Consider the following 14,248-nt stretch of genomic DNA (forward strand, 5'->3'; position numbering starts at 1 on the left):
TGAATGCCTAAAAAATCTCCGCGGTGTGCGTGTGGAGCCCCGCTGAGCAGCTTCCTGATGGCGCAAAAAGCCGGCGATCTTAGACGTGGGGCTTCGAAACTGAACGGCCGTGGTGGTCGTCGTGTCCATTCATTGGCGAAGCTGAGGGGTATACAACACTCGCGTACTTCATGTGTGCTTTTTACTATCATAATCCGTAAGCGCATTTTTTAATTCTGCAACTTTAGATAGACAGATAGATACTTTATTTATCCCAAGGGGAATTTCACATACTCCAGCAGCAACATACTGATAAAAAACAATATTAAATTAAAGAGTGATAAAAATGCAGGTATAACAGACAGACAATAACTTTGTATAATATGAACGTTTACCACCCCCGGGTGGAATTGAAGAGTCGCACGATCTCAGTCTGTCAGTGGAGCAGGGCAGTGTCGCTGAAGCTGCTCCTCTGTCTGGAGATGATCCTATTCAGTGGATGGAGTGGATTTTTCAATATTGACAGGAGCCTGCTCAGTGCCCGTCGCTCTGCCACGGATGTCAAACTGTCCAGCTCCGTGCCTACAATAGAGCCTCCCTTCCTCACCAGTTTGTCCAGGCGTGAGACATCCCTCTTCTTTATGCTGCCTCTCCAGCACACCACCGCATAGAAGGGCGCTCGCCACAACCGTCTGATTGAACATCTGCAGCATCTTATTGCAGATGTTGAAGGACGCCAGCCTTCTAAGGAAGTATAGTCGGCTCTGTAAATATATATATATATATATATATATATATATATATATATATATATATATATATATATATATTTATAGATTATATATATATATATAGCCGAGAAACTCGCCTGCTTAGCCGAATGAGAGAAAGAAATGATCTTTTCTTATTTACGTTTATTTGTTTAGAGAATTATTTGACTTTTTTATAACAGCATGAACTATAACACTATAACCCATTTATTGTGAATTACACACGTCATGAGCGCCTTTGCCATATAGGAGTGTACTTTTTCATTTACGTTTTCATCATTGCTTTTCAGTAATGGCCCATCGAGCGTCGCCAGTCCGACTTCGGGAGGACACCAGGACAGTGAGAGCTCCTGCCTTGTGTCCTCAACTTGCTAGGATGGGCTCCAGCTGCCCCGCTATCTTGAGCGGGTTAAATGAATGGATGGTGGGTTTGGCGATTGACTGAATTCTTTTGTCACGTCAGAACGTGGAGCAAAGGTTTGTTTTCCGGCCCATCCATCAACTTAATTGCCTCATGACAGGGCTACTTGACTCCGATCCTGGGGGGTGCAGTGGCTGTAGCTTTTTTTCTGCTGTAAAGATTTTTTTTAAATTAGAACCCATTTATTTACTACTAAAGTAATCAAATTTGGGCTGAGATTTAGTTAACTAATTTGTTCTGATTCAGAACCCTTAACTGCCTATTTTAGTTTTAAACAACTACATTAAAGTTTTAATTGTGTTTTCTTAACCAGCCATCAGTTAATAATGAAGTGCAAATGACAAAGGGACCAGCAACTCTCCACCTATCGGGCTTCAATTTAAACATGTGCATATGCATCATGAAGGATCTGTGGTAAATACAACAACGTTATGAAATAAATGGGAAAGACAGAGACTGGAAGGACCAAGAGGTACAAATCTGTTCCGGACCACAAAACATAAGGATAACGCTCTGGAAAAAAAATGATAATAGATTTGCCTTGAAAGAATGAAAGTAGAAAAGTCATATAATTAAATACCAAGTTTCATTATCTTCTAGACCTGACTTCTAATTACCTAACTGTTTGGAATGAAAACCCGCAGCCACTGTAGCCCACCACCCTCCAATCCCTCTAAAACCCGACCACCCCCCACCCCCAATCGGAGCTTTAATAGCGTAGTTACAGTTTTTGTCGTCCGGAGTGGTCTTTGATTATGCCACCTCGCACTCAACTTACAAAACAAACGTAATTCAAAGCATACAAAAAAATTAGCACGACAAAATTTTTAACAACGTTTTTAATTATCAATCACGATTGAGATATTTCAATAACACCCTCCTGGTTCTTTTTAAATAGTTTTTCCCTCGCCTTTTTCTCTTTTCTAAAAGCAGCGCCGCACTCATCTGTTCGCTTCATCTCGAGATTGAGAGAATAATGAGATATTAATAATGTGACTAAAGGGGTTCGTCGACAAGCTGGTCAAGCTTCGCATTTGTAAAATATAAGTTTGAAACATATATTTGTAACAGTTTGTAAACATTAAAAAGGTGGAATTTTGACATAGATAAAACACATTAGTTTGCCAAAACCGTATCAAACGAAACTGTCAAAAAACTCAAGTACTACAGTTTATTAAAACGGGCACCCGGGATGGACCGCCAGCTACGCCAGTGCGGAGTTGAGTACCCCCGCCTTGATATTGTGTTCTACCCGCGTTTCTGTGGTTTTCACACAGGGTTCCTGTTTTCTTAGATAGGCAAGTGGTAGGACTTGCTAACGTCACTAAATTGGCAAAAAGGGGGCGAGAGGGGGGTGCGTGAGTGGGCCCTGTTATGGCGTCCAGTCCGGGCTTTGGTTCTTAGCTTCTCATTTTATTACTACATTTTGTACATTTTGGGTAAAGGCGTCAGCTTAATACTACTACTACTACTACTACTAATGATAATTACTAGTAGTAGTACTTGTATAATCGCAGTTGTAGAGACCGAGTAGTTTGCAGCCTTCAATGATTCCCTGAATTCAGTTTTAGAAGTTCAAACGGACCTGCAGTCCATCTCGGCCGTGAAAAAATAAGACAAAATTCCGTTATGCGTCATCACGCCCTCATATTGCTTCTAAACGGGCTGGTAACTTTCCCATCACCTAATGGTTATAATAATGTTACAAATTAGCGCAAATTGCACTTCTCGTATCCCACATCACCCAAATCAGTAATCCAGTACCTTTTGTAGTGTGAATTCATTTCCAGCACACAAATGACGCACGCTAATTTCGGAAATCGCAGGCTGGAGCAAATCCTGGAACACGAGATTTTTTTTAAAGAATGAATGATTTGGAGTAAACGATTATGTTTTTCGTGACTTATGAGTATTCTTTATAGCTATATATAGTTAGCATTTTTGTAAATTGTTGATGAATTGCGAATTCCACTCCCGATGTTCTTGTATCACATTATCTCCTTTTGGTTGAGGAGGTCACGATCCTTGAAAGGAAACAGAAGGCACATTCCGATCTCTTATCATCTTTTAGTAGCTTTGCGGGTAAATTTAAAGTAACCAAAAGATAACCATTACAGGAAATCTAATGGCCTGTAAAACCTCGGGCTGTGCTATCTTATCCTGTGATGAGTGCGCCTTCTTGAAAATAGGCATCGCTTCGTCTCGGTGAACACTGCATGCTAAATCCAAAACTAGAGAAAGTACTTCGAAAGGGATTCGCCTACAAGTCTCAATGCAGAAGCACACTCGTCGTTTAATGCATGTTAAGTAAAGTCCCGTTAAGTATGAAGACACTAAAGATTAACTAAATAATGCATTAACAGCTTATAAAAAGTTAATCTGAACCGTTGATATAACAAAGTCAGCCAGTCAGTCATTGTCCAACCCGCTATATCCTAACACTGGGTCACGGGGGTCTGCTAGGGCCAATCCCAGCCAACACAGGGCGCAAGGCAGGAATAAATCCCGGGCAGGGCGCTAGCCTACATGTAACAAAGTTGTGGAATGTAATAATTAATGTTCCATCCTAGATGTATTAAGTTGCATATCGAAGAATATTTGTAAACTCTGAAGGCCAAGCTATTCTTTTGCAAAAGTAAAGGAGAACAAAAGTCGGACGCGCATCCTTACATCAACCTGTGCGAATTCTGAGCTAAGAGCACGTCAAAATGACCAAAGATCAAATAGTTTAACAAATAAAACCTTAACTTGTTCTGACATCTGACCACTCCAAACTGGACTTCTGTAAGGGACTGGAGGTGTATGCCTTAAAAAAGTCCCCTATTTCCGGCGCCTTCTACCCGATGACGTCCTCCTGCCGCTGGGATTCTTAAGATTGTGTTGCATTCACAAATTGTTTACTCACCTTTTTCACATTTTGTCATGTTGCAGCCTTATACTAAAATCATTTAAATTTATTTTTTTCCTCATCAAGCCACCAATACCTCAGAATGACAAAATGTAAAAACAGGATTTAAGATTTTTGTTTGAAAATTAAAAAAAAAAAAAAAAGAAATATATTAACACAAGTATTAAGGCCCTCTGCCCAGTAATTCATGGAAACCCCTTTGGTAGCGATTACAGCCTGGAGCAACAAGCTTCACACACTTGGATTTGGGGATATTCTGCTATTCTTCCCTGCTGATCATCTCAAAATTTGTCAGGTTGGGTGAAGACTGTTGGTGCTCTCTTAAAACCTAAGGTGCCAGAGTAGTTCTTCAGGGCAATTCCATATGGGAACCATTTTTGGATTCTAAAAGACCTATCCACATGAAGGTTCTAGAAATATCCTTTATTTATTTGGGTCCATAACATGCCCCATACAGTAAATATTCATGATGGTAACAGATTTGTGAAATTACAAAGAGTTATGATTTGAAGGACTCTCGCTGCATACAACAGCACAGGTTAAGTCCAGGTTTTCTTAATCTGTTAATGTCCTGCTAGGTAGTCTACCTTGTAAGATTTCAGGGTTTTCTTCTATATGTTAGAAGTTTTCCAAAGAACAAAAAACTTAATATGCAAAGAACCCTTCCTAGACTGAATTGGTACTTTGTCAAGCAATAGTTTTATGAGAAATCATATAACCCAGTAAAGAACCATAAAGTGCCATTTTAAGACGATGGACAGCTATTTTCAGGTCTTTCCAGAGATATTCAATTGCGTTCAAGTCTGCGCTTTGGCTGGGCTACAGAAGGACATTCCCAGAGTTTTTCTAAAACCACTCTTGTGTTGTCTGGCCTTTACACTTAGGGTCATTGTCAGAGCACACTGGAACAGGTTTTCATGGAGGATATCTGTGAACTTTGCTCCATTCAGCCTTTCCTCAACCCTGTCTAGTCTCCCTGTCCTAGCTGCTGAAAAACAACCCCAGAGCATAGGGCTACCATTAGCATGCTGCACTATTGGGATGGTATTGCACAGGTGATGAGCAGTGTCTGGGCTCCTCCAGTCATGATGCTAATCTTGGTTTCATTAGGGCAGAGAATCTTGTTTCTAATCGTCTGACATTCCTTTAGGTCCCTTTTTATAAACTCTGAGTGATATTCTATGTGTCTTTTACTGGGGAGAGGATTCTGTTCAGTCACTCTGCCATAAAGTCCAGGTTGGTGGAGTGTCACAGTGATGGTTGTCCTTCTCCTGTTGCTGCACAGGTTCCCTGGTGCACAGCCACAATGACCATTGGGTTCTTGGCCACCTACCTCTCTTACCAAGGCTGTTCTCCCAGGATTGTTCTGTTTGGCTGAGCATGTCAGCTTTAAGAAGAATCATGGTTGTTCCAAACCTCTTCTATTTAAGAATTTCAAAGGCAACATGTGCACTGAGGACATTTCAATGTTGTAGAAATTTATTGTAGTCTTCTCCAGATCTGCACCTCAACAACAATCCTGTCTCTATGGTCTGCAGTCAACTGCTTCCACCTCATGGCTTGGTTTTGCTCAAATATAGGAGCTTCAATAGACAAATGTGTGCCTATCCTATGTCCAGTCAGTTGAATTGACCACAGGTGGACTCCAAATGAGGTGCAGAAACATCTCAGTGATGACCAGTAGAAGGAGATGCACCTGAGCCATATTTCAGGTGTCATAGTAGAGGCTCTGAATACTTGTGTGATTGGGATTTTCTAATTTATTTTTTTTTTTAATACATTTGGAAATGTTTTGTGAAATCGTATTTTTACTTTATCATTCTGAGGTATTGATTTTTGCTTGATGTGGGTTAATATAAGGGTGCAACATAACAAAATGTGTAGAAAGTGAAGGGGTCTAAATACTTTGTGATGGTACTATATAAATTAATGGCTACATTAGTAATGTTCTGGGTACCCAAAACTGCTCAGCAGTCAGCAAACACAAGTCCCCACCCTACTAGGCTAATGAAAGGTTCTTCTTGCCCAGTGGTCCATACCGTCAATCTTGGGGTTGACTGTAGCTGCAAATTGTTCTTCCAACACCATTTGTTAACTGCACAAGCAACATTTTTATGCTTTCTTTTGGTTAAGTCGTTTGCTAATTTTCCCAAAACTTGAATGCTGCATTCTTTGTCTCTAATGGATTCTTGGTTTCTTCCCAAGCTACACATGACAAAAGGAGCCAGCAATTCACCATCTAACGTGGTCCTGTGTACACCTACCTATGTGTGTTCATCATGAAGTATGTGTGTTATTAAAATATTTGAACAGACATGCAAAAGAAAAAAAAGTGAGGGACTGAGAATTACTAATCTGTCCAGGTACACAGATTATTGAGATGATATCCTGGGAATGGAAACATCTGCAATATATGAATGACTTAATATGGCTGAATGAAAGCCATACAATGAAATAAAGGGTTATGTCTTCCGATTAAAAAATGGGGTTGGAACAAAAACCTGTAGTCAGTATGGCCTTCCAGGACCGAACTTGAAGAGACTTGCAGCTGTGGCTTCACATGGTCAACAATGTCATAGAGGTGTGTTAACTTTAGATTTCATGACCAGAAACAGCAGAATGAAAATCATGAAACAACTAGAGCTGTCATAAAAAACGTCAATTTCATTTCAGGGGATGTTTATAATGACTGTAAGGCTGCTAGCAGGAGATTATAAGTTCAGGGCTAACTTGAATTCAAACCTGTACCAAATCTAGTCCTCCAAAGTGTCCTTGCCTCATTTAGTTGACAAGTGAACACAGATAGCAGTGTAAGGATGGGTGGATATCTATCCAGCCCTTAATCTCTTGTGGTTGCTGGATGAGGACCAGAGTGCACTGAAGCTATGAATGGAATGGCAGCCTCTTAAAAATCCCACTGAATGACTCTGAACCAAATGAGAGTTGTGATGTAACTTTACATGTGGAATGGCGTGTCAGGACTGTCATGTATGCAGAGTACAGTGAAACTCTAACTTTCATGTGTGATCAACTTGCAACACTTCACCACTCTCCGATGCCATGATAGGAAACTGGAACATCTACATAAAAATGGACTTCTGTGTTTTTCTTGGAAGATTATAACAACTCAGAGAGTGTTGGAGTTTATTTTGTACTCCATCCATATATTATCAGATCTGATTCATTCAGCTCAGGGCTCTCAGAGGCCACAACCTATCCAGGCAGCATCCGCCATGAAGGTATCATCTGAGACAATAGGCGTTATATTTTCTCTGTTATGGATTCAGTGCACATTATTATTAATAAAGGTTATTGTTAAAATAGTAATAAGATTTTAATCTTGTAGCTCCAGACCCAGTTCCTATTTTCTTGGACACTTTTTAATGGTACTTGTGATGTTTGCAACTGAGAAGGGCAGTAAAAAAAATAAAGATGTATGATTGAGAAGCCCATTTGACAGGGAACTTCCTATAGTTGTATCTCAGATGGAAGACTTCTGTACTACTGGATCATTGAGAGGCGCCAAGCTGTTATTTTAATGTCAGTTCTTCAGAAGGACAAGCGGGCAGAAGCTGTCTAGAAAAAACATTTTTTAGAGGTGACAGAAAATATTTATTTACTGAATATTTGTATGCTGTGGACCTGCAACTTCTGTAATGATTTGGATTGTAGCTGATGAGCTAGGCTTGGTAAATGGGTATTATTATTATTATTATATGGATACATAATGGATATTAATATTATTATCTGTTCACATTTTAAATATCATTATTACTGCTTTATAAGAATTACTGCTGTCAAGTATGTGTGCCTGGGGACCACCTTCCAGGCTGTGAGAAGTTAAGCCTGCCACCCCATTGATGCTGGCGCAGGTCGTATCTTCTCTTTCCCTCGTTGCATCAAAAAACCACCCAAATAGGACACCTAGCTCTGCCCACAATGCCAGAGAGGGCCCTGCCCCTATAGATGCTATAACCCTGGGCCACTGCAGGAAGGTGGCATCAGATCTTGACCTGATAACAGAGTAGGACAGAACTCTGAAGACTCTTACGAGTGCTTAAGGCTGTCTGAGTCCTCATTATTTTCTTTGTGTACCAGAATGGCTATAATTTTCATTTTGTTTATTTGAAGGGGTGACTTGGCTGGTACCCCAACATTTCTTCAGTGTACTCTGGTCTGTTTTCCCCCATCACATCATTGTTTTTTATCTTCAACAGTTATAGGTGTGTCATCTTAGAAAATCAAGCTGTATGGTCTCTCATAGTAATACTAAACTGATTTATGGAAGATAGATAATGAAAAGCACAAAGACAGTTTGGAATGAAAGGCAATAGATAGATAGGTTCCAAGGAAACACTAAAGTGTTACAGCATTTTGTGAGACTTCTATGGTCAAACCATCTACTGAGGGCAAAAATTAAGGAAACAAATTAAGACAGTAGCCAGGAATATTTTAGTTTCATGAAGTAGAAATGTTAGATCTGAAAACAAAACCTGAGGTCTGAACCTTAGAGTCATAATGAAGTCATCACTATCTACAGTACATCGAGGCAGTGTCCAGAAGCTATTAAGAAGGCTAACAGAATGTCAGGTTATATAGTGCCCTGATGTGTGGAATACAAGTCCAAGGTTGTTATGCTGAAGCTTTATAACACACTGGTGAGGCCTCATCTGGAGTACTGTGTGCAGTTTTGGTCTCCAGGCTACAAGAAGTACATAGCAAGGCTACAAAAAGTCCAGAAAAGAGCAACTAGGCTGATCCCTAGACTTCAAGGTATGACTTATTGTTATGAACTGAGAATCCTAAAGGCCAAAAGTCCCAATGTGTTCCAAAACTGCCCATTGGGGGCTTTACCATCAAACCCCAGCTTGATATAAGGGCAAATGCAGGATCCTCATAAAATAAAAGATTTATTTTGCAAAAAGCCTCTGTTATATTGTGAAGCTCCGAAGAGCACAAACACCATGCAACGCCTCCTAAGGTTATTTCCAAAGCCCAATACAAAAATCCAATGGCGAAGTCAAAAAATAGAGCAGGAGTTCAAAAATCATAAAATCACCAAAAGTACAAAGGACAGCAAAAGAAACAAGACCTCACCAACTTCAGGGCACATTCACAATAAAGTGCCAGGTTCTGTAGAAGATTCTCCAGATTTATAGGGCAGACGGCAGTTCCTTACAGTGATTGGCCACTGGCCATGCTTCTTGGAGAAACTGCCCACAAAACAGAAGGAACGTAACACATGCAGCTTACATACATGGACAAAATCAAAAACAAAGAAAAAATGCACAAAATCAACAAAAGTAAGTGTAACATCAATGAAAGAATCAAGAATGAACAAAACAAACAAAAAACAGGAATTTGAATCACAGGAAATTTGGGATGAAATAAAACAGTTATGAGGAAAGACTGAAGGAGCTGAGGCTTTTCGGTATTAATAAAGAAAAGGAGATTAAGAGAAGACGTGATTGATGTGTTTACAATTATGAAGGATGTTAATTACTACAGTGGATTGAGACTGTGATTTTAAAATGAGTTCAACAAGAACACAGGGACACAGTTGGAAACTTGTTAAGGGTAAAGTTCATACAAACATTAGGAAACTTTTCTTCACACAGGGAAGCATAGACAATTGGAATAAGCAACTAAGTAGTTTGGTAGATGGTAGAACCTTAGGGACTTTCACAACTAGACTTGATGTTGTTTTGGAGGAAGTAGGTAGATGGGACTGGCATGTTGGGCTGAATGGCCTGTTCTCGTCTAGACTGTTCTACTGTTGTATTTAAAAGAAGTCTTCAGAGACATCAAGCTAGGAGTCATTCAAAGAACTGAACACAGTGAGCTGAAATTGCCTTTGAACAAAAGGACCATGATAATGATGATGGTGTTCTTGAGTACAATAATGGAAGGTGGTTTTTAGTTAGAGCAGTGTCTGCCCCCTTTAATTTAATGGTCTCTGTAGAGTTTGTATCTCCACGTGTCCTCTCACAATACAAACACTTACATTTTAGATAAACTATCAACCCCAAACTGGCCTGGTGTGAGCGTCAGTGTTCAACTGTGTTTAGAGTTGTGCCCTGAAACACACTGGGAACTTCATGTAGCCAAATCTAGAAAGGGTAAAGGGCCATTGCAGCATTTTTGCAACTCCAGAGTGTAGAAAATATTTCAGGAAATGGAGAAATCTCATGTTAACCATAGTGTTCACATGAAGCCTTGATCACTTTTTATATAGTATATTTGAGATGTGTGTTTTTGGTCAAGGGCAAGTGAAGACATCATGCAGAACTGGGACTTGAACCCCTTCAGCTTCAGGTGGCAATTGTGTGATCATTCTGTTGGTTATGCAGAGACTTACCATAAGGAAACAGTGCGACCAGAACCAGAGACATGTCTGTCTGTCATGGTAGGCGCTGTTTGTTTTCCTTATAGCCAGGAGAAGAACAAGCCAAAAAACAAATGGGTACCTCAAGGTGCTGCAAAGCCACAGGCTGTTCTTTTGAGATCAACAAATGAACCCATCGCTGGAGACCAACACCATCGCAGCTACTGCCAGGACATTGTCTTAACTTCAACCCGCCCTAACCCTTTGTCCTAACCCTCTCGTCTTGTTTTGTACTCTTTTACTTTCACAGTGCTCAGTTTTACAACACGTGGAAACTAATTGTAAATCCAGTAAGATGGTGGCCAGCTAATTCAATACAATGTTTGAGTTTTATATAAACTTGTGTATGCTATTCATGCATGAATTATAAATATGGGCACTTTGAAGAATTCCTAAACCTGGTGTATACACTCTCCTCAGAGGAAGCAGCGCAGGAAGCATTTCTGGGATCAGGTCCATCTCTGCGGCTGATGTTGCTGTGGTGATTAAAATGCTCTGTAAGGACAGGGCTGCACCGCAAAGCAATGAATATGGTGAGGCAGTTTGACTAATATGTCTTTTCAGTGTTACTGTTCAGAACTGGCAGCTTTAAATGGCAGTGGAACTTTTTAAAAAGGCTGACAATAGGGTGCATTCCAGATACACTCCCTGACCTCCTTTGAAAAGCCTTTGCTACAGAAGCTCAGTGTAATAGTTGAACTTCAGATCAAGGAGGAGCAACATGGGTTTCATTCTGGCTGTGACAAAGCGGTCCAGCTCTTTGTCCTTACACAGATATTTGAGGGGCCATAGCAGTTTTCTAATCTTGTCTGCATGGGCTTATGATGCGTACCCCATGATATCTTGTGGAAGGTGCTACAAGAGTTTAAGATTTCATAGCCACCATGTCATTTGAGTGCTGTACATGCAGAGTGAGAACTGTGCATTCATACTTCGTGTTTATTCAAGTCCATTTGATATGGACATTGAACTCTACATTCCCAGAGGCCTATCATTTCCTCTCCTGTCATCTTCTTTAGAAAGTGTGATAATAAATGAGTCCAGACATCTTAAAACGGTTTGGGGCAGCCACCTGCATAATATCATTGGCTGTAAAAGGCTTTTTAGTAGCAGAGATATTCACCAGACTGAGTCCAAAACAGAACTAATTACAGATGGCGGCTTTAAAGGCCCGTATAGGAAGTGACGTCATCAAAGGGGCCAGAACTGGACGTGACATCATCAAATACCCCAGAAATGACATTATCAAGGGGGCCAGAAAACGGAAAGTGATGTTGTCAAAGTGGCTGGAACTGGAAGTGACATCTTTGGAGGCGCCGGAATCTTGCAAGATTTTCCAGGAAAGGTCTGCAGGGAACTGAGAAAGACAGTCAGTGCACCCCGCTGCCCCCTGGTCGGATATTTTATTATAAATATGTAAGCCCTTTAGCTGCCTCCTACTCGCACATGTGTGGCAAAATATATCAACACATAGCCTTTCTCTGCTATTTGCTCATGATGCCTTTTGGGTTGATCAGATTTCTGGAACATACTGGGATTGCTTACAAACGGCAGGAAACCAAGACCTGGTCCCTACAGGTTAGCAAGGAATAAGCTGCTGCCTCATATGAAGGACTTTAAGTACCTTGAGGTTTTGATGAGTTGGAGGAAAGGTGATTGAGATCGACCAAAGAACTGTTGAATCTCTGAAGTGTCAGAAGGTTTGTTGATGTTGTATCAGACTATGGTGGTGAAGCAGTAGCTCCATTCTCAAACAGACCTTTTCATTTACTGATCAGTTTATAACTCCTTCCTCATCTTCAGTTATGAGATTTGGAGAGATTTAAATAATGAGATTGTGAGTACAAGTGGATTAAAGGGGGCTCCAAGACTGGACTCAACTGTTGTGGCAGGGTGATAACTTGAGTAGCACCGCTGCCTCTCTGGATCAAGAGCACCAATGGAGGCATTTTGGGTGTGTAGTTAAGATCCCACTCGAATGCTTCCACTTGGAGAGTCGACTTTGAGAATGCCCAGGGGATGACTCAGGACACCCTACTGGGATTATACCTCTCAACAATTCTGGAAATTCCACAGGAGGAATTAGAGACTGATGCTTAAAATGAGATGGCCTGGTCAATCCAGATAAAGATTTTGCCACCACAACAAAGAATAGCAGAGTTAAAATGAATGAAGGAGTGTGGCAGATGAAGTTTGAATGTACAGTATATAAACCCTCAGAAATGAAGTAATGGAACATAAAGATGGAAGTGGAGTGGAGTCAACAAAGCAGCATGTATTCAGATATGTCAGTGTTCCTTATATATACTGTGTGTGTGTGTGTGTGTGAGCCCCAGTTTAAAGAATACTTCATTTTAACAAATACCTTCACAGGTAATGCACAAACACAGCTCATGCACAATCCCTCCTATTCTCTCTTCCTTTCTTCCTATCCTTCCACTCTTCCAGATGAGTGTTGTTCAGCTCCTCTCCTGACTCCAACTCACCTGAATGAGGTTGAGTTGCCTCCTTTATGCTAGACCTGGGAGTACTTCCAGTGTTACGACACTACAGGTTGGACGCATTTCCGGGTTAGGCATTCCATAAGTTTCATAAATCTGTCCCTGCAGCTCCCCCTGGCAGCACCCATGAAACACCGCAGGTCTGTCTAACAGCACTGCAATTCCCAGCCTGCCCTGCACGTATCCATGCAGGCACTGTGGCCCAGAAAGACTGCCACCTATTATATTGGGAGAGCAAGTAGTCCATGCAATTGGCTTCCCCTTGTCCTTCCATTAAACTGAATGACCTTGAACTATTCTGGCCAGAATGCCAGCCCATGCCATACAGGTAGTCATCGACTTATGACCTATGTGACTTATAACCATTCGACTTATGAGTGCTATCACCTCTCATGGGCAAACAACAGTTTTCACTATGCCAGCTCCATATGCCATGACATCTCTATCCTGGTTTATTGCGTGCAGTGATTTTGATTATGTTCAGTTACATTTATGTTACAGGAAAAGTATGAGGGAGGAAAGAAAGTGAATGCAATTACATATAACTTTAAGTTATCCAATTGTAACTGCTGTTCACTGCATGCGCTGTACTTCCGCATTCTGGCTTTGAATCTGGTTGAACTCTAAAGCTTCTGTGTTGAGACTTGTGATGTGCCGCTCCATACAAACCACCTTGAAGGCGTTAATGAAATCACATTGAACTCCTTTTTCTGTTAATGTTTATTATTAACAGGTTGAAATGTTAACACAGAAAACATATGAGTGTTTAATTCCTCCTGCCACAGTTAACACAATGAAGACTGGGAGAGGCTCATACTGCTGACATAACGTAACACAGACAAAGAAAGGATTTGTGAAGCTGTTAAATGTTCGGCACCCATGTGAGCAACAGTAATTATGAAACAAAATAATAAAAAAAAAAAGAGACAATCTACATAATGTGGTAAGAATGATAATAATCAAGGATATAAAAAAATAATATGACTTAAGGTACTCATTATAGAGTACTATACAGGTTTGAATACATATACTGGTCTATCTTACGTCCAGATCGACTTGTGACCGAACCAAATGTGATTGTAAATTGACTACCTGTATACATATATTGTGAAGACAGAATAACACCAGAGAGAAGACGTAAAGGTTTGAGACCCAGTCCTGTATACTGTAGGTTGTGTGGATACATGTCTTGTTAAGGTAACAAAGACTTCCATTAGACATTGTTTGCATGATACAGAGGACTTTTATATGTGACGGACAGGAAATGACAGTGATAATTGACAG

The sequence above is a fragment of the Polypterus senegalus genome, chromosome 1, assembly GCF_016835505.1.
Source record: "Polypterus senegalus isolate Bchr_013 chromosome 1, ASM1683550v1, whole genome shotgun sequence".
In the NCBI taxonomy this organism is placed as follows: Eukaryota; Metazoa; Chordata; class Cladistia; order Polypteriformes; family Polypteridae; genus Polypterus; species Polypterus senegalus.